This window comes from Xenopus laevis, chromosome 9_10L (assembly GCF_017654675.1).
Source record: "Xenopus laevis strain J_2021 chromosome 9_10L, Xenopus_laevis_v10.1, whole genome shotgun sequence".
Lineage (NCBI taxonomy): Eukaryota > Metazoa > Chordata > Amphibia > Anura > Pipidae > Xenopus > Xenopus laevis.
In genome coordinates, this window is record NC_054387.1 from 124,548,555 (window position 1) to 124,567,927 (window position 19,373).

Consider the following 19,373-nt stretch of genomic DNA (forward strand, 5'->3'; position numbering starts at 1 on the left):
CTGTAGCCGTGTTATGGGTCAAGAGTGTGGGGGGGGGGTCTGACTAAAGGTTGGAGAGCTTGAACCAAAATAGGTCCAACAACCACCACCAAACGGAGCTCTAAGTCAACATGTTGCTTTTCACAAGCCTCAAGACACATCGTTGGTTCTTCTTCAGTTGTAGGTCCATCATGGTAGGGCTCTCTACCATTTTCATTTACAAACTGATGAAAATGCTGCCAAGATCCCTCTGAAACAGTGAGTAACAATAGCTGTAGGGGTGATATGGCTGGTTCCAAAATCCTGATCCCACGCTGGTCGCCAAGAGCTGCTGTATCTATAGCACCCCATCTCCCGACACCACTGAAGGTGCTCATTCTGGAAGTGAAAGGCCTGAATAAATAACTAAAGTTAATCAGGTCTGCCTCTGTGATTACTAAACCACTAGGTAGTCTTACATTACATAACTCCCCCATCTGACTGCCCCTTTTTTAATTGTGTTGCTAATCCCTGTAGTCATTCAGATCCCTTTCCTGATACAGGGATTAGTTACTGGAACTCTGCGCTCCATCGCCCCAGGAGAAAATTCCCAGAGTTCCGCTTCTGTCAGCATAATTTATTAATGACTTTTGTTCCCTGGTCCAATCCCGTCATCAGAGCTGGGATATATATATATATATATATATATAGATCTAATTATACAATCAGTTGGGTAGACAAGGGCTGTTCTTGAATAAAATACACATAGTATTGTCATTCCAAGCATACCAAGTCAAAAATAATTCCTACTCCTACTTAACACACCTAATGACGGCATTCCATTCCAGCCTGGCTAGGTCACCGAGATGAAACCTCTGTACAGAGTGAAACTCCACCTCCACTTAGGGGAGGACTTACCTTCTTTCTACTGTCAGAGCTGTGGGGCCGCACCTTTTTGCACTAAGCCAGAAGAAGAGTGAGAATTGGAATGCAGTCACTTGTGGAGGAAAAATGACAGACATGCAGGAGCCACAGGTAATGGGGGAAAAAGAGGATGAAAGGGGACAACCTCATGGGACATATGTAATATATTAGCCTCATAGGACGGTGGTTGGTAGTAGCCTCGGTGCTGGAGATAAAGTGGGGCACCAAACTTTTAAAACAGAATGACGATGAACAGATGGGGACCTTCTGATACTCCTTGTAGGAGGAGGAGGTCTATCAACCCAAAGACATGAGTGGTATTGTCAAGAGAGACATATAAAAGGGTTCCAGATCGTAATGAGGAGAAGCCTACTCCAGGGAGGGGAGGAACTATATGAAATATTAAGATATAATACAGGGCTTATACAATATAGGGAAACGTGTTCTAAGGTCAGAAGGAAGGAAGACTAGATCACGGTCTTTAAAAGAAACAGTGGCTTTTTCAATTTTTGGTTCATTCTTCACCTTTGAGGTCCAACGTTTGACCAGACCCCCTTTCCCTTACCTCACGACGAGGTTTCAGATATGTGAGACAAGGCTGTATCAGACATCCAGCCATGATTCCAAGAAAATCAAGGCTGCCAATTCAGAGTTCAACCCAAGGCTCACTTTAATTGACTTTCAAGCTGACTGTTCAGGAGCCTGGTACGTGCCTACTCCAAGTCTGAACTCCTCTCTCCTCACCACCCCTGTTGGCAAAACAAGTGCGTTTGTTCATTTGTTTGACTAGGTGTGTGATTTGGGTAAGGTCTGTGTGGGTGATTTGGCTAAGGTCCCTGTGGGTGATTTGACTAAGGTCCCGTTGGGTGATTTGGCTGAGGTCCCGGTGGGTGATTTGGTTGGCCAGTTTGCCTAGGATGACCGACTGTTTGGCCTGGCACTGTCTCCCAATCTCCTCCTAATTGGTCTTCAGGCTGGACCTTCCCAACCAAGATCAAGACATTGAGTCTCCTCCTGGGAGGGGGGGTCCACACAGTTTGGAAAATGGACAAACTGGAAAGTCTCATGACAGAGTAGAAGTGTCCTCCCCTGCGAAAAAGGCTAAAATGTGGCCTATTAGGGAGGGGGCTGAAAGGCAATGAGAAGCTGTACAAGTTTGTGAGACCACCATGTTGCACAACTGGCTTGGGAGGAAGACATACACCCCACTGACTGATGCAAGTATTATGGGGCCTCCATGAGCTTGGGGTGACAATGTGGAGGCTCTGATTGTGACCATAAAGAAGATCTGAGACTTCTTTCTCTTTTTCTATCTTCAGTGATCATCTGCTAAATCTGCTGTCTTTAGAAATCGTTGAATCTCTTTGTTTAAATTATGATATTAAGCGTTCTAGCAGCCTAAAAAAGTCATTGGTTATATGACAAATGACAGATTACTTAGAGTATTAAGTGCTATTTCTGGTACTACATATTATTGTTTGATAAAAGGACGGGTTTGTCACATGTTCAATATGCACTATTTGTATGTTATTATACTGTTCTCTCTGTCTCTCTATTATAATACTCTAATGGTATATAATAATATATTATATTGTACTAGATGTTATTATACTGTTCTCTCTGCCTTTCTATTATAATACTCTCATGGTATATAATAATATATTATAGTGTACTAGATGTTATTATACTGTACTCTCACTCTCTATAATAATATAATATATTGTACTAGATGTTATTATACTGTTCTCTCTGCCTCTCTATTATAATACTCTCATGGTATATAGTAATATATTATATTGTACTAGATGTTATTATACTGTACTCTCACTCTCTATAATAATATAATATATTGTACTAGATGTTATTATACTGTTCTCTCTGCCTCTCTATTATAATACTCTCATGGTATATAGTAATATATTATATTGTACTAGATGTTATTATACTGTACTCTCACTCTCTATAATAATATATTATATTGTACTAGATGTTATTATACTGTTCTCTCACTCTCTATAATAATATATTATATTGTACTAGATGTTATACTGTTCTCTCTGTCTCTCTATAATAATTGTACTAGATGTTATAATATTGTCCAGATGTCTGCAGCATAAAGGTGCATGAATATGTTTGCCATTCGGATTTTTTACCTTTATTGCTTAGGGTAAATGTTACTTCCCTTTTAAATCGATTCCTTGTTAGTGATTTAGATCTCTGAACTTAAAGGAACAGTTGGCGCTTATATGATACCCCAGGCTGTGACACATAGGGATTTATTTATTAAAGTCTGAATGCCAAAAATTAGTTTTTTTTACTATAAAATTCGAAATTTTAGTGGGAAAAAAAAAATGGACTTTTTTCTGGGTTTATTAAACCCTGAGGCTGAAAAAATCCGGCATCTCAGACCTGCCGAGGTTGTATATAAGTCAATGGGAGAGGTCCTGATCCTATTTGGAAGTTTTTGCGGTCTGCGCTGGAATTAACCCGAAAATCCAACAATTTCAGACTTCAAATGTCTTTTTCCCGAAAAATTGAGTGATTCGTAAATAAAATCAGAAAAATAGCACCATTCGGATTTTAAGTCATTTTTTTTTTTTTTGAGTTTGTCCCCTATTTGATTAAATCATGATTTTTTAAATAATAAATAAGGTCACATTGTAGATTCTAGTTTGGTCAGACTTTTTTCATTTAAAAAGTCAGATAAATTCGGACTTTGATAAATAAAGCCCATAGGGACGAATATCTAGGCGCTCCCATTGGTCACTATACCAGAAGACATTTGGAACTATCAGTACATTTTTATCAGACCGGGGAAAGGAAGTTGTCCCCAGAGGCTTAAGTTTCATTCAAAAAAGACATTTTAAAGACAAAAAAGTTAGTTTTGAAGCAGTGGAAAATGTGTCTGAGAACAAAGGCAAAGCTCGACTGTGTGACAATGATCACTAAGATCACTTCCAACGAGTACAATGAATATAAAGGGTCAGAGGCGCTGGAGCAAATATAATAAGCGCAGGGAACTGGATCTCCTCCAGCTGCTAAACATGGAACCAACTCAAGCGCTGGATCTTTTGTTCTGCTCTCCCCTGGAAGCTCTTACGGAAACTTCTCTGAAAGTCACATTGAGACTTGCTAAACATAGCTTTACTGTTCCTTTAAAGGCATACTAGCCTCCCTTTATTTCCTAAATATGTTTTATTTTTATTTTTTTCACTTTCTGCCCTTTAGTTTCATTAGAAAATCCAAAACATGGTTTCCTAGATTTTGTATTGTTTTAAAGCAGTGATGGAGAATTGTTTGGCTTTCACCCTTAGAAATAATGATCTCTGTATAAACAAGCCGCTCCTGACGCCCTTTGTTGTGACTGTTTTGGCTTACAGATAAGAAATCTGTTATGCTGGGGAGGGGGTTCATGTGTGCACTGGTAATTGTGAAAGAATCAGGACATTACAACCTTCAGTTTTAGTTTCAGGTTCCGTTTGTCCAGTTTAGTTGAAGAACCATAGACCTTGGACCTCTGATAAAAAGGCCGCAAGAATTTCAGCCTTAGGGCCTGTGTCACATGGGCATTTTGACTGCGGATAGAAAGCAGCCGCTAACATAATGCTTTTGAGACAACAGCACCACCTGCTGTACATTTTGGCCAACTGGAAACAGTCGGTAGAAAATAAAGTTAGTTAGAACGGAAATGTATTGTGATTTTGCTCATCTTAGAACTACCAGAGAAATATCCGTTGGCTTTTTACTGCTCACTAACTTTATTCTCTCAGCAAAGACTTTCCTTTTCTCACTAACATCATTTTCTACCAACTGGATAGCAGGTGGTGCTGTAGTTTCAAGTTCATTATATTATCATGTATTATGCTGTACACTTTGCTATATTTTGGTGTTGTCCTAAACCGTTCACCCCGTGCCAAATGTTGACAGTTTGAACTGTTGGATTTTGCAGACCTCATTGCTCTTGGGTGAGCAGCACTTGGCCAACGGATCAGCGAGTAATGATGTGCGTGTTTCCATGGTGGATGGGCACCAACTCAATCACAAAAACTCAGGGACCTCCTCTTCAAAATGCCCCAATCGCAACCCCTCAACTTTCTCCTGCACCCCGCGCCGCCTGGCTATCATGAGCACCGTGTGCGGTTACTCCTGTGTGGGCATCAAAGCGTTACTCGTGGCTCTCAAGGTAAGTCCACACGTTTACTTTTCTGTCTTTCTTTCCATGGGCTGCTCTGTTTGGCCCACTCAGCTTCTCATTGAGTATCCTGGGATACTGGTCTGAATTTGACCCAAAATGGCCAATATAGTGCCCCAATGTTCTGGGATTAAAGAGGTTCTGATTGTTGGATCCACCATGGAGTGATCTGGACAGCTGGTTGCCTATTAAAAGACTAGACCTTTCTTCTCATGCAAAACCTTCTCAAGTGGTCCATCACCACCTCCAGAACCAACGGGCCTGTGTTTAGGGAATAGATGTGGAGTTCCAATTCTTGACCTGTTGCCTTGTCCTCCATTTTTTCAGGCAGAACGTGAAGAGGACCAGGAGGAGTCCAGAAAACTCTCTAGAAGATCTCGATGCCTGTCTGGACTCAGTATTGGCCTGTGTGTGGGAACCCTGGTGTTTTTGCCTCTTCTGCTCATCCTGTTGTCCTACATATTGGCCGTGGCTGAATGACCCACTGACGGGCTGCCTATTTATTAACGTCATATCTATTTAAATATTGCTTGAGTGTATACATTGATATGTGTCTATCAGGAGGGTAACTATGTACTTGACAGAACCACACATTTCTAGCCTGCTCATTATTTTTGACACGCCTGTCCGTTTTCAAAAATTTGGCCTCCCAGCATCCTCCATGTTTGGGGGCACGGTGGGAAAATGGCAGTATGTTGCAATTTGTAGCACTTATGTATGTTACCAGTTTTCTGGCTTTAAAATATGTCATATGCTGAGGTGTATGTGTAAGCAATAGTTGATGTCACAATGGAGTGAATGTGAATGTATATAATGGTGTATATAACTATGTACATATCATTTGTAAAAAAAAATTTTTTTTTTATACATTTGGGGGTTTCTATGAGTATATTTTTCAATGACGGTTTGTAAGTAGAAGGGTACCCTTCAGCTCCATTTAAATTACAGTTCCCATCATGCTCTGTGATGGGAATTGTAGTTTAATAAGGAGAATGTAGGACGACCTGGCATTATTTGCCATTTTGGATTCAGTCACGTGCACTATTTTTAGACTTTGCACTAAATTCTTGGTCTTGGTTTAATTCAAATTGGCCGTCGTCTCTCAAGTTTAAGCACTTGGGGGTAATTTAATCATGAGTGCAAAGTCAGGTCTAGTAACCCATAGCAACCAATCAGAGGAAAGCATTTACAGCATACATCTGATAGGTTGCTATGGGTTACTAGACCCAGATGAAACTTTGCTCCTGTAACTTTGCCCCTCGCCCAAACGGATTGTCTATGCCCGTAAGTGTCTGCATTTATAATAAGTTTCATTTGCACCTCAATCTGTTTGGCGTGTTTGTTCCGGAGCGTTTCACCCTCTGCTCAAAACGGCTAAAGACATAGTTTTTTTTATCATTGTTCTCATTTGTCAGAACGTTTCATTGCCCGTGTTCCGACAATCACGTAATCGCCGTTGTTGCTTTTGTCTAAACGTACGTTTTTGGGAATTGTTTGCTTAAGTGTATTTTCAAGGTACATTTTTATGATAAAAAAAGAAAAAAAATCACAGTGTGTTGTTTTTTTTTATTTAAATAACCTCATACTCATAACCTACATATACTGTTTTGCCTGTATATAAATAATAGAAATGTACATTTTAATATACAACAATATACAAAAATTCTATTTTGTGCATTTCACTGGGGTGTGAGAGCCTGCGGTAACCCAACCTGTAACCCAGAGGTCCCCAACCTTTTTTATCCCTGAGCCACATTCAGATGTAAAAAGAGTTGGGGAGCAACACAAGCATGAATAATGTTCCTGGGGTGCAGAATAAGGGCTGTGATTGGCTATTTGGTAGCCCCTATGTGGACTGGCAGACTACAGGAGACTGTTTGGCAACTAAACTTACCTCCAAGCCTGGAATTCAAAAATAATCACCTGCTTTGAGGCCACTGGGAGCAACATCCAAGAGATTGGAGAGTAACATGTTGCTCATGAGCCACTGGTTGGGGATTAGTGCTGTAACCAGTAGGACCCTCGTGTGGCTAACCACCATATGACAGGACATGGCTTAACAAACACATAGCCAATCAGAATGTAAACTACCCAACCACCTTTGTTGCAGCGAGTGCATGAGAACTTTTGAGTGGCTAACCCAACATACAGTCAATCTGAACCTTCGCATGGCAAACTATCAGGTAGTCAACTAGAGCACCAGAATAGTCACATGGCTAAATCATCATATTAGTGATATCCGAGCAGGCCACCGATATAATCTTCAGGTCCTTCCCTGCCGCTCTCCTCACTGTGACCCAGTGTTAGACTGGCCAGGCGGGACACCGAGAAAAAACCCAGTGGGCCCTGACCCTCATGGGCTCCTGCCGGCCCAGCCATACTCCCCCGACTGGGCTCCCCTTAAAAAAAACGTATGCTTTTGCGCCTCCATGCGTTCGCGCAGTTGCACACCACACTAGTATTTGCACAGGCACGCCCCAAACCGGCGTTCATTGAGTCGCGCAGAGGGGAGCTAGGAGGAGGTCCCAGTGACTGCCTAGAGGGGCCTTCAAGTGGCAGTCCTGGTGGGCCCCGAGTACTCCAGTCTGACCCTGCTGTCACCTCACACTGCCGGCTTCTGGCCTGTTCATTTATAGACTTTCCGTGACGTCACTGTGCACTTGCTCAGGTTGGGTGCAGGTCTATACACAGAGGGGACAGGGGGTCGGGCCATCTAGAGCACCAGAATATTCACATGACTAGGCCAAGCTTGCCCACTCAAAACCTTCACTTCTGCAGCCAATTGTGTAGCCAGATAGAACAAGGAAAGATTCACATGGCTAAACCAACCTGAACCTTCAAGGAGCCAACCAGCAGGTAGCCAAATAAAGAACCAGAATAATCACACGGCTAAACCAACATAGAGCCAGTCAGTCAGTTCACATGAGGCCAGATGGCATTCTATTTGTGAGGGTGTGCGCCTTCTCTCCTAATTCTATAGATATTTCTAATATTGAAGTCAAGTTTTATATTTCACCTTCTAAAGCAGCTCTGGGGGGGGGGGTCGCCGACCCTGTAAACTGTTCTAAATGGATACATTTCTTATCTTTGTCCCTGCTGAGCAGAATCTCTGGGTTTCATTACAGGCAGCTGTTAGACTTGATACAATAGTTGCTGATACTCCAGAGATGCAGCTGAGAAATGTATCAACTAAATGTTGTAAAACTGTAACAGTTCAGAGTCTGCACCTGAATTACTGAGCTGCCAGACTCAAACACCAGAGACACCAACATTCAACTTTACACTTAGATTTTGGAAAGACAGTAAAAAATAACTAATAGAAAGTAATTGCAAAAAGTCTTTATTTCTGGGGAACAACCTGAAAACAACTCAACTGATAAAAGTGTTACGAAGGTGAACAATCCCTTTTAATAACCTTATTCTTATGTGGATTTATTTGTGGTATAGAGGTTTGTAACAAATGATTTTCCTGCCAAGCTCACTTTGACATCTAAATTATTGACTTTAAATGGACCGACGTCCATTGTGAATTTTATTGTTTCATGCAATGTATCGAGGTAAAGGAAGAACTCCCTTAAAGGAGAACTAAAGCTTAACTAAAGAAGTAGCTAGAAATGTTGTACATGATGTTTTGTGCTTCTGTACCAGCCCAAGGCAACCACAGCCCTTTAGCAGTAAAGATCTGTGTCTCCAAAGATGCCCCAGTAGCTCCCCATCTTCTTTTCTGCTGATTCACTGCAAATGCTCTGTGCTGCTGTCACTTACTGAGCTTAGGGACCCACTCACAATATACAGTACACATAGAATAGAAATGTCACAATATAAGGCTGATTAGTAATTAATACAGATAATTACTACATGGCAGCACAGAAACCAGTGCAATTAGCATCAGAATGTAATAATCAGCAAACCTGTAGCCAGGGGCGATCCTTGCCCCTCTGCCGCCTGAGGCAGCAGCAGTTGCTGCTGCCCCCCTCCCCCGGAAATTCGCTGTTAAAGTACCAGGAGAAGCATTTTTGCTGCCCCTGGTACCTACTGGGGCGCTGCCGCCTGAGGCGACAGCCTCAATTCGCCTCATTGGCGAAGCACCCCTGCCTGTAGCATCAGCTTATATTACAGGGGAAGCTCATTTTCTGCTGGATAATTAGTGACGAGCCCTAAGCTTAGCTTCTCAACAGCCAATCAGAGCCCACTGAGCATGTGAGTGTCACAGACACTTTCCAAGATGGTGACCCCCTGTGACAAGTTTGAAGTCCTGGATCATTGCTGTTATTGACAAGCTGAAACTTTAGCCTCGTGCAATCAGTTCACTATATAAAATATGACATTTTAAACCAGATTTATTTTTAGGGTTTAGTTCTCCTTTAATTCTTCCTCAGTGCCCTTCCAAATTACAAACATGTCCTCCGCATACCTTTTCCAGGTTATGGTTTTCTAGGCAAATACAGGGTGTCCCCGTTTCAAATTTACGCAAATAAGTCGGTGCCATATTTGCCCCCAGACTTGTCCCTTGAAAAACTTCTCATTGAAGCTGAAGTAACTTTTGGTGAGTACAATATCTAGGCAGTCACATACAAACATCATTTCGTGTGAGGCCATTGTTAGTTTTGTTAGATACTCCCTTACACTTTCAGTTCCCTCTTTGTGCAGTACTGATAAGGTCCTTGACATGAGCAAAGTATAACCGTCTCATTTTCAGGCAGCAGAATATTCACATGGCTAAACTTGTCCACTCAAAACCGCCACTTCTGCAGTCAATTGTGCAACCAGTTAGAACAAGACAATATTCACATGGCTAAACCAACACATAACCAATTTGAACCTGTTTCGGGAAACATATATATTTTTGAAAACACATCAGTTAATAGAGCTGGTCCAGCAGAATTCTGCACTGAAATCCATTTCTCAAAAGAGCAAACAGTTTTTTTTTTATATTTAATTTTGAAATCTGACATGGGGCTAGACATATTGTCAGTTTCCCAGCTGCCCCCAGTCATGTGACTTGTGCAAACACAGCCAAACAAAAGAACAATGGGAAGGTAACCAGATAACAGCTCCCTAACACAAGATAACAGCTGCCCGGTAGATCTAAGAACAACACTCAATAGTAAAATCTGGGCTGTGGTCCAGGGACAGTCCTAAACTGGGCCACCGTGCCTAACCCGCAATTAACGGCAGCACGCTGAAATGGGTGCCAGAGCTCCCAAATTGGATACACAGTTGCCGCTGACCCTCCTGACCCCCCAACCCCCTCACAATCCCCCCTACTGACCCCCGACCCCTCCTAATCCCCCTGAACAGTCCTTGCAAAAAACTTTTCCTTTACTGGTCCCTGGGCCAAAAAAGGTTGGGGAGTGCTGTTATAAAGGGAATATTATAATAATAATTGGATGTTGGACACCTGTAAAATACAATCCCCAACTCCCATTACCCTTCCCCCCTCTCTTCTTTTTTCCCCAATAACAAAACGAAAATTGTCAGTTTGGAAAGTAACGTTATTGATGTTATTTACACATTAAAGGGGGTTTTCACCTTTAAATTAACTGTTAGTGTGATATTTGGAGACAATTTGAACCTACACACCAATATTACAACCAGTAACGTAACTAGAGGGGGCGGGCCCTGACGGGGGACGCGCAACCGGGCCCTCGTCCCCCTCCGTATGCTATTTTCGGCCGGAATCCAGTGGCGCGCGAGCTGCAGGGGGGCCCAGACCCAATTGCAACCCCTGCTCCCCCGGTATTTACACCACTGATTACAACTAAAAAAAATACACTTGCTGGTTCAGGAATTAAATTTTATATTGTAGAGTGAATTATTTGCAGTGAAAACAGTGTCATTTAGAAATAAAAAACGACATCATAAAAATCATGACAGAAACCCTTTAAAAAAGCCAACCAGAACCAGAATATCCACATGGCGAAACCAACAAATATCCAATAAAAACTTTCACAACTGGTTCTCCGGAGCATTCAGAAGGCTACACCAACACATAACCACCAATTTGAAGCATCACACGGGTAACCAGAAACATTCACAGAACGAAACCAACAGCTAAACATGGGTTCCCATGTCTAAGCCGATCATCAGCCAATCATAACATTAGAAATATAAGCAGCCTATAGAGAACATTGCTCCATTTTGCAGCTCGCCATGCCCTGCATTATTGGGAATTATCCCAGACACACCCGAACTTCACAGCCAGATCCATTTCATGAGCCAGACAGATGCTGCCGCTGAATGTTTTCATGAGATGTTGTGCCACTATTTATTGCCCTGAGTTTTAGCACCGGGGCAACAGAATGCAAACGAAAACAATTGGCTGGTTAGTGCGAGTCGAACGAGAAAAACTCTGGCACTCAAGGCAAGTGAAATGCAGGGTTCCCCCTTGCTTTTATTTCTTGTGCAGACGTGCACGTCTGCACAAGAAATAATAAAAAAAAAGGGGGAACCCTGCATTTCACTTGCCTTGAGTGCCAGAGTTTTTCTCGTTCGATTATACATTGGGGGCTGCCGTACCTCTAACCTGTGCACCAGGCGTTCTCTGTGAAGTTATTAGAGTGTGCTCTGCTTCACCTTGTTCCTGGTTAGTGCGAGTCACATGTTACAGAACAGAACTTCGTGCTTGAAATCTTGTGCAACAAAATAATGTCCTTTGTATGTAGAGATGTGTCTCTTGGATTAAACACAGGGGGGGGGAAGAGGAGCAAAGAGCAGAGGGTGAGAATAGAGAGAATGGCAGATTTAGGGTGTGATCATAGCAAGGCCCATGTTCTCATCATCACATGCCAATGGCTCATCAACAAATAATATAGTGGTTAGTATTTATTATATGTCCCCAATAATCAGACAGAACCCGCCAACTGCACTTAATCAGTTACTCTGCCTTAAAGGAGAAGGAAAGGTTAAAACTAAGTAAGCCTTATCAGAAAGGTCTATATAAATATACCAGTAATCCCTCAAAGTAATGCTGCTCTGTGTCCTCCTTCAAAAGAAACACCACATTTCTTTCCTTCTATTGTGTACTCATGGGCTTCTGTATCAGACTTCCTGTTTTCAGCTTCAACCTCCTTGCCCCAGGCTTGAGCATGCTCAGTTTGCTCCTCTCTCCCGTTTCTCCCCCTCCCTGAGTAAAAAGCTTCTAGAGCTTTTAACTCAGGTATGGTAAAACATTCTACAGAATAAATATAGCATTCTAGCTTGCACTATTGCAGCTAATCTATTGGTAATAAAATGCCTCTGTAGCTTTCCTTCACCCTTAAGGGCAGAGGCACACGTGGAGATTGCCTCTTCTTCAGGCGACTAATCTCCCGAACTGCCTTTCCGCCGACTCAAATCTAAATCGCTGGCGGGACGGCACTTGTTTTGCCTCACGAGGAAACTTCTCAAAACGAAGTGCTCCAAGAGCCATCCTGCTGAAGATTTAGATTCTAGCCGGCGGAAAGGCAGTTTGGGAGATTAGTCGCCCGAAGAAGAAGCAATTTGTCGCAGAGCGACTAATCTCCCCGAATCTCCACGTGTGTCTCTGTCCTAAAGGTACAGCACACTCCAGGGACCCCATGGGCCCCAATTAATGGCAGCTGGAAGAGCTACAAGCAGTCATGGCTAGTTGGCCACATGGTGTGTGACTCCTCCCCTCTTGCCTTCTCTTGCCTTCCCCACTGGCTGAATGGAAGAGACTGCAATCTGACTAACGTCACCCAAAACTTTTACTGCTTAATGAAAGAAAATGTCATTCCCATTTTGATTTGGATTATGATTTTGATGTTGATTTCGATTTTCACGTAGGTTCTGAATTACAAAGATTCACTACTGGAAAAGTTGATAAATCATTATGTTATAAAGCAGGCTCCCCAACTGCCGGGGCACGGGCCAGACAGTCCTGAACTGGGCCGCTGAGCCAATTAACACCGGCACGCTGAATTGGACACTGGCGTGCCTGAATTCGACGCGCAGTTGCCGTTGTCCCTCCCGACCCCCCAAGCCTGCACCTGACCCCCCTCCCAAACCCCCCAACCCCTCCCGACCCCCTCCCCGTCCCTGCAAAAAAAGTTTCCTTTACTGGTCCCTGGGCCAAAAAAAGTTGGGGACTGCTGTTATAAAGGGAATACAACAGCATAATTGGATGTTGGACGCCTGTAAAATACAATCCCCGACTCCAGTTACCCTTCCCTTCCATCCCCCCTCTCTTCCTTTTTCACCCCAATAACAAAACGAAAATTGTCTATTTGGAAAGTATCTTTATTGATGTTATTTCCACATTAAAGGAGGTGTTCACCTTTAAATTAACTTTTAGTATGATGAAGCGGGTGATATTCTGAGACAACTTGCAATTGGTTTTCATTTTTTATTATTTGTGGTATTCTAATTATTTAGCTTTTTATTCAGCAACTCTCCAGTTTGCAATTTCCGTCATCTGGTTGCTGAGGTCCAAATTCCCCTAGCAACCATGCACTGATTTGAATAAGAGACTGGAATATGAATAGGAGAGGCCTGAATAGAAAGATGAGTAATAAAAAGTAACATTAACAATACTTTTGTAGCCTTACAGAGCGTTTATTTTTTAGATAGGGTCAGTGACCCCCATTCGAAAGCTGGAAAGAGTCAGAAGAAATAGGCAAATAACTCAAAAAATATTATAAATAAATAATGAAGACCAATTGAATAGTCATACTGAAAGTTGACTTAAAGGTGAACTACCCCTTTAACTTGTTATATAAGCATCCATATGAAATACCTCTGTTATGTAGTAACTATTTTCAATTAAAAGTTAAAAATAAATAAAATAAATGTTATTCTAAGCAGCTTTCCAATATATATTCATTAAATAAGGTATTTAATAAGGCTGCTTGCAGGTAAGTCACTATGTGCAACTGCCTGACATGACGTCAACATACCTCCCAACTGTCCTGTTTTTCGCGGGGCAGTCCCAATTTTGACAGCTCAACCCGCAGTCCCGGCTTGTTACTGAAATCTCCCGACTTTCTCTTTTTCTTGCACTTTACAGCCAGAAAAAGATACACAGTCTCTAAAACTTAATTGGCTTTTGGCAGAGGTTCCAGAATTCCAGAAGGTTCCAGAATATGTGGCAGGTGCACTTAGATACTTTTGTAACAATTTAAGATAAATAAATAAGCAATTTGCACTTCAGGTCTCTTGAGGCAAATGTGACTTGCAGCTTAAAGGGCAACTCACCTTCATTAGCAAAACTGTAATAACACATAAAACCGGACCCTAAAACCACAGAAATGTGTTTAAACATTCCATAACCTGCCAAATTTTGTAAACTGGACAAGGTAATTAGGGGGTGTGGCCATAAAATAGGCGTAATCAAAAAATTTCTACCATGTTACGCACAGCAAATCTTTTTGTCCCCCTTTCTATTTTCAAAATGTTGGGAGGTTTGGGAAGAGTGGGTTTGATCAATCGAATACGCTAAAAATCCTTCGATTTTCGAAGTCGAAGGATTTTAATTCGAGGGTCAAATTTCAACCCTTAGTAAAATCTTAGTAAATGTGTCCCTTAGTGTGTGCTCTCCAGTTCAAGGGATTCAAGGGATGATTTTTATGGTGTCATTTTCATTTCTAAATGACACTGTTTACACTGCAAATAATTCACTCTACAATATAAAATTTCATTCCTGAAGTGTATTTTTTTTACCTGTAATATTGGTGTGTAGGCAGTGGCGGAACTACCGGGGGAGCAGGGGGTGCGAGTGGGCCAGGGCCCGCACCCCCTCAATTCAGGCCACTAAAATCCCTGCAATTCGGGCCGTACGGAGGGGGGCGGGGGCACAGGCTGCGCGTCACGCACCAGGGCCCGTCCCCCTCTAGTTACGGTACTGTGTGTAGGTGCATCTCAGGACATTATCAGAAAAAGCCAGGCAGAACTGCTTTCAGATAAGCTATTGTTTCTCCTACTCAATGTAACTGAATGCGTCTCAGTGGGACCTGGATTTTACTATTGAGTGCTGTTCTTAGATCTACCAGGCAGCTGTTATCTTGTGTTAGGGACCTGCTATCTCGGGTTCAGTTCAGGATTTGGCCAGGATTCGGCCTTTTTCAGCTGGATTCGGCCGAATCTTTCTGCCTGGCCGAACTGAATCCAAATTCTAACTTGCATATACAAATTAGGGGCCAGAAGGAAATTGCGTGACTTTTATCACAAAACAAGGAAGTAAAAAATGTTTTCCCCTTTCCATAATTATGCAAATTAGGATTACGATTCGGTTTGATATTTGGCTGAATCTGTTCCGAAGGATTCGCCCGAATCAAAAATAGTGGATTCGGTGCATCCCTAGTTGTTAGGCTGCTGGGGGGGGGGGGAAGGAAGGGGGGGATATCACTCCCAACTTGCAGTCACATGACTGGGGGCACCTGGGAAACTGACAATATGTCTAGCCCCATGTCAGATTTCAAAATTAAATATCGAAAATTTTCCTTTTCTTTAGTCCGAAAAGGCAGCACATCACAATCGGGTAATAGATTCCATTCCCCCTGATGGGACAGAATAACAAACAAGCTTAATTAACCCCTATAAGAGTCACCTCCTCCCTCCAGGCATCAGTGTTCATTTTCTAGCTTCTTTAATTAAAACACACCACAACTTTAAATTGATTGGGAGGGATTATTGTGCTGCCTTTCGGACTAAAGAAAAGGACAATTTCAGGTAAGACTAAATTTTTGATTTTCTTTACGTCCTACAGGCAGCACATCACAATTGGGATATAGCAAGTTAAACACAGGGAGGGATCATTATTTCTCTGCCAAGGCCGATACACAAGCTTGTAGAACTTTGCACAACTACGTACATTACTCCAAGATCGCCTCGTTTTCCGAAAGAGGAAACTGCGGGCGACTTCGGAAAACGAATCGACGCGTGTGATTAGCGCCGGTGTTTTTTCATTTTAGCCGGCGCAGAGTGAGGGAAGGCATTTGGGGAGATTGGTCGCCGCAAAGACGAGGCGATTAGTCAGGAGGCGACCAAATCTCCCCAAAACGCCCAGTGTGGCCTGACCCTTAGGTGGCTCCTCCCAGGGTGCCTCTTTAGCATCTATAAGAAACATCAATTAGAATCTTTTTATTAATTTGTCTTTTCCATCTGAAATAAAACTGTTCCTTAGATTTGTGTTGTATTAATGAGGAAGAATCACTATCAGCAACTGAATCAAGATTCTGAACTAGATTACAAATCTCTAGAATGTCAGCAGGCGACAGACTTGTATTAATATTGGATCCGACTTCATCAAAATATTTGGACAACAGTTTCTTGAACCAGCGAAACTGTTCCCGGGTTATTTACTGGGTCCCCACTTGAAATACACGATTCACAATTTGACTGAGAATAATCTTCAGGCAATGGCTGATCATCCTGAACAAATATCATGTCTGGATTTTCTCTTTCTTTTCCTGGAAGATCTTTCTAAAATATATGAAAAGTGAACATAAGTACACAAATGACATTTGTAAATGGGACCCCAGTAAATCTGCAACACATAGGGGCAGATTTACATATAGTGCAATATCGAGGGTTAATTAACCCTCGATATTCGACTGCCGAATGTAAATCCTTCGACTTCGAATATCGAAGGATTTACCGCAAATAGTTTGATCAAACGATGGAATGAAAAATCGTTCGATCGAACGATTAAATCCTTTGAAACGAAGGATTCGAAGGATTTTAATCAATCGGTCGAACGAACGATTATTCTACGACCAAAAAAAACTTAGAAAGGCTATGGGGACCTTCCCCATAGGCTAACATTGAGCTTTGGTAGGTTTTAGGTGGCGAAGTTGGGGGTCGAAGTTTTTTTTTTAAAGAGACAGTACATCAACTATCGAATGGTCAAATATTCTAACGATTTTTAGTTCGAATTGTTCATTTCGAAGTCGTAGTCGAAGGTCGAAGTAGCCAATTCGATGGTCGAAGTAGCCAAAAAAAAAATTCAACGTTTTTTTTATTCTATTCCTTTACTCGAGCAAAGTAAATGGGCCCCATAGTACCTTTATCGGCCTAATCACAGTCTAGCAGCTTCCACTACAGGAACTCACACACAAATGGCAGAGGCAATCAAAGGCTGCAAAATACCTGCTTAAGGTAAACCGCATAGATATTAAAAAGTAGGACTACATTTGATGCTCCGCCTTACGCGTTTCGTACCCAACGGCACTAGCCTATGAATAAGTGCCGGTGGGTACGAAATGCGTAAAGGTGGAGCATCAATTGGTCTGTATGTCTACTTTTTAATATTTATGCTAAATAAAGAATCATTTTTTTAAACGTTGAAAGAATGTTTTGGAAAATATTTTTGGACTTGATATATGTGCCCTTTTGAGCTGGGGGCTATATTACATACCTCCCAACATTTTGGAAGTAAAAAGAGGGACAAAAAATTTTTTCCCGCATGTAGCGCAGCAAATTTTTTGGCCACACCCCTTTCTGTGGCCACACCCCCTAATTACATGTTCGTTTTACAACATTTGGCAGGTTATGAAAGTTTGAAAATATTTCTCCTTATCTAAACTGTTTTTTTGTGTCTCAAAATTGTTACAAAGTATCTTATTTGCACCTGTTAGCTGTTCTGGGCTCTCTGCTAAAAGCCAATTAAGTGAGAAACTTTGTTTCTTTTTCTGGCTGTTCAGTGCAGAGAAAAGAGGGACTTTCCAGTACAAATAAGGGACTGCGGGTTGAGCTGTCAAAAGAGGGACTGTCCCTCCGAAAAAGGGACAGTTGGGAGGTATGATATTCCAATGTTTTTGGCCTTTTTTGACAGGCCCTTATAGACTGCAGCAGATGGTCAGTAATAAAGGTAAACCGCACCCTTAGTTTCCTGGAAATATCTTAAACTCCTCATACTCACCATATTTTGCATGATCCTCCCTAACCAGTACCAGTTTTATACTGGTAAAGATAATAGAATGCAGGACAGCCTGGGAGTTGTAACCCCAATGATAATTTGCAATCATTGGAATATCACATCATAGGGGCAGATTTATCAAGGTTCGAATTTCGAAGTACAAAAAAACTTCGAACTTGGACCATCGAATTAAAAAACTTTGAATTCGAAGTTTTTTCAGCAAATTTGGCAATCCTGTGATCAAATAAAAATCGTTCGATCGAACGATTAAATTGTTTGAATCGAACGATTTTAGCATACCAATGAAGGATTTTTATTAGATGTGTAAAGACTTCGAAAAATGTTGTAGAAGGTCCCCATAGACTAACATAGCACTTCGGCAGGTTTAATTTGGCAAAGTATCGAAGTCAAAGTTTTTTTAAAGAGACAGTACTTTGATTATAGAATGGTCGAATATTCGAACGATTTTTACTTTGAATCGAAGTCGAAGTAAATTCAAAGTCGTAGAGTCCTATTTGATGGTCGAAGTATCCAAAAAATTACTTCGAATTTCGAATTTTTTTACTTCGAAAATTTCCTCGAATTAACTTCAACCATTAGTTAATCTGCCCCTTAGCTATAGTCAAGATAACCTACAGAGTACACCGTAGGATAGAAACACGGAAAAGGCCACAAACACAGTAAAATTACTTCAGAAATTGGGATTTGATAGTCGCTGGATTAACCTAGAGAGATACTAAGTAGTTGTAGAAGGAAATAAAAAGACCTGAAGCACCATGTTAATATGTTGCATAAACCATAAAATTCAGAATATCCATCATGAAACTATTTGCACCGCTGTAATGCCATAGCAATGAACTGCCGAAAACGTTTACTTTGTTATTCTGTCCTATCAGGGGGAATGGAATGTATTACCCAATTGTGATGTGCTGCCTGTAGGACGTAAAGAAAATAAAAAATGTATTTCAGTGTAGAATTATCCTTTAACTGATGTGCTTTGAGAAAAGGAGGCCATAAAGAGGTGGGAGATATCAGCCTCTCAATAATGGGAATACAGGAGGTCGGCGCAAGGTCTGCATCAAAGAGCTGATTTGCTCCTCGCTCCGGCGGCATTTATAAAGCTGTCTGATTGATCGATCGGGGAAGGGCCCCATACAACTGCTGACATTGTCCGTCTGCAGCTTTTGTAGGGTTGCCACCTTATCTGGAAAAAAATACTGGCCTTCCTATATATTTATCTTTTTCCCCTATTAATAAGATTGGGGTCAACCATCATTTTTACAAGGTGGCAACCCTACCTGGCCGGTATTTTAGCGGCCTGGCCGGTAAAAATGATGAAGTAAAAATGATGAAGTAAAAATGATGGCTGATCCCAATGTCACGCCTATGACTAAGCGCCGGAGGGTGCGAAACGCGTAAGGTGGGATATGTGGGGTGGTATGT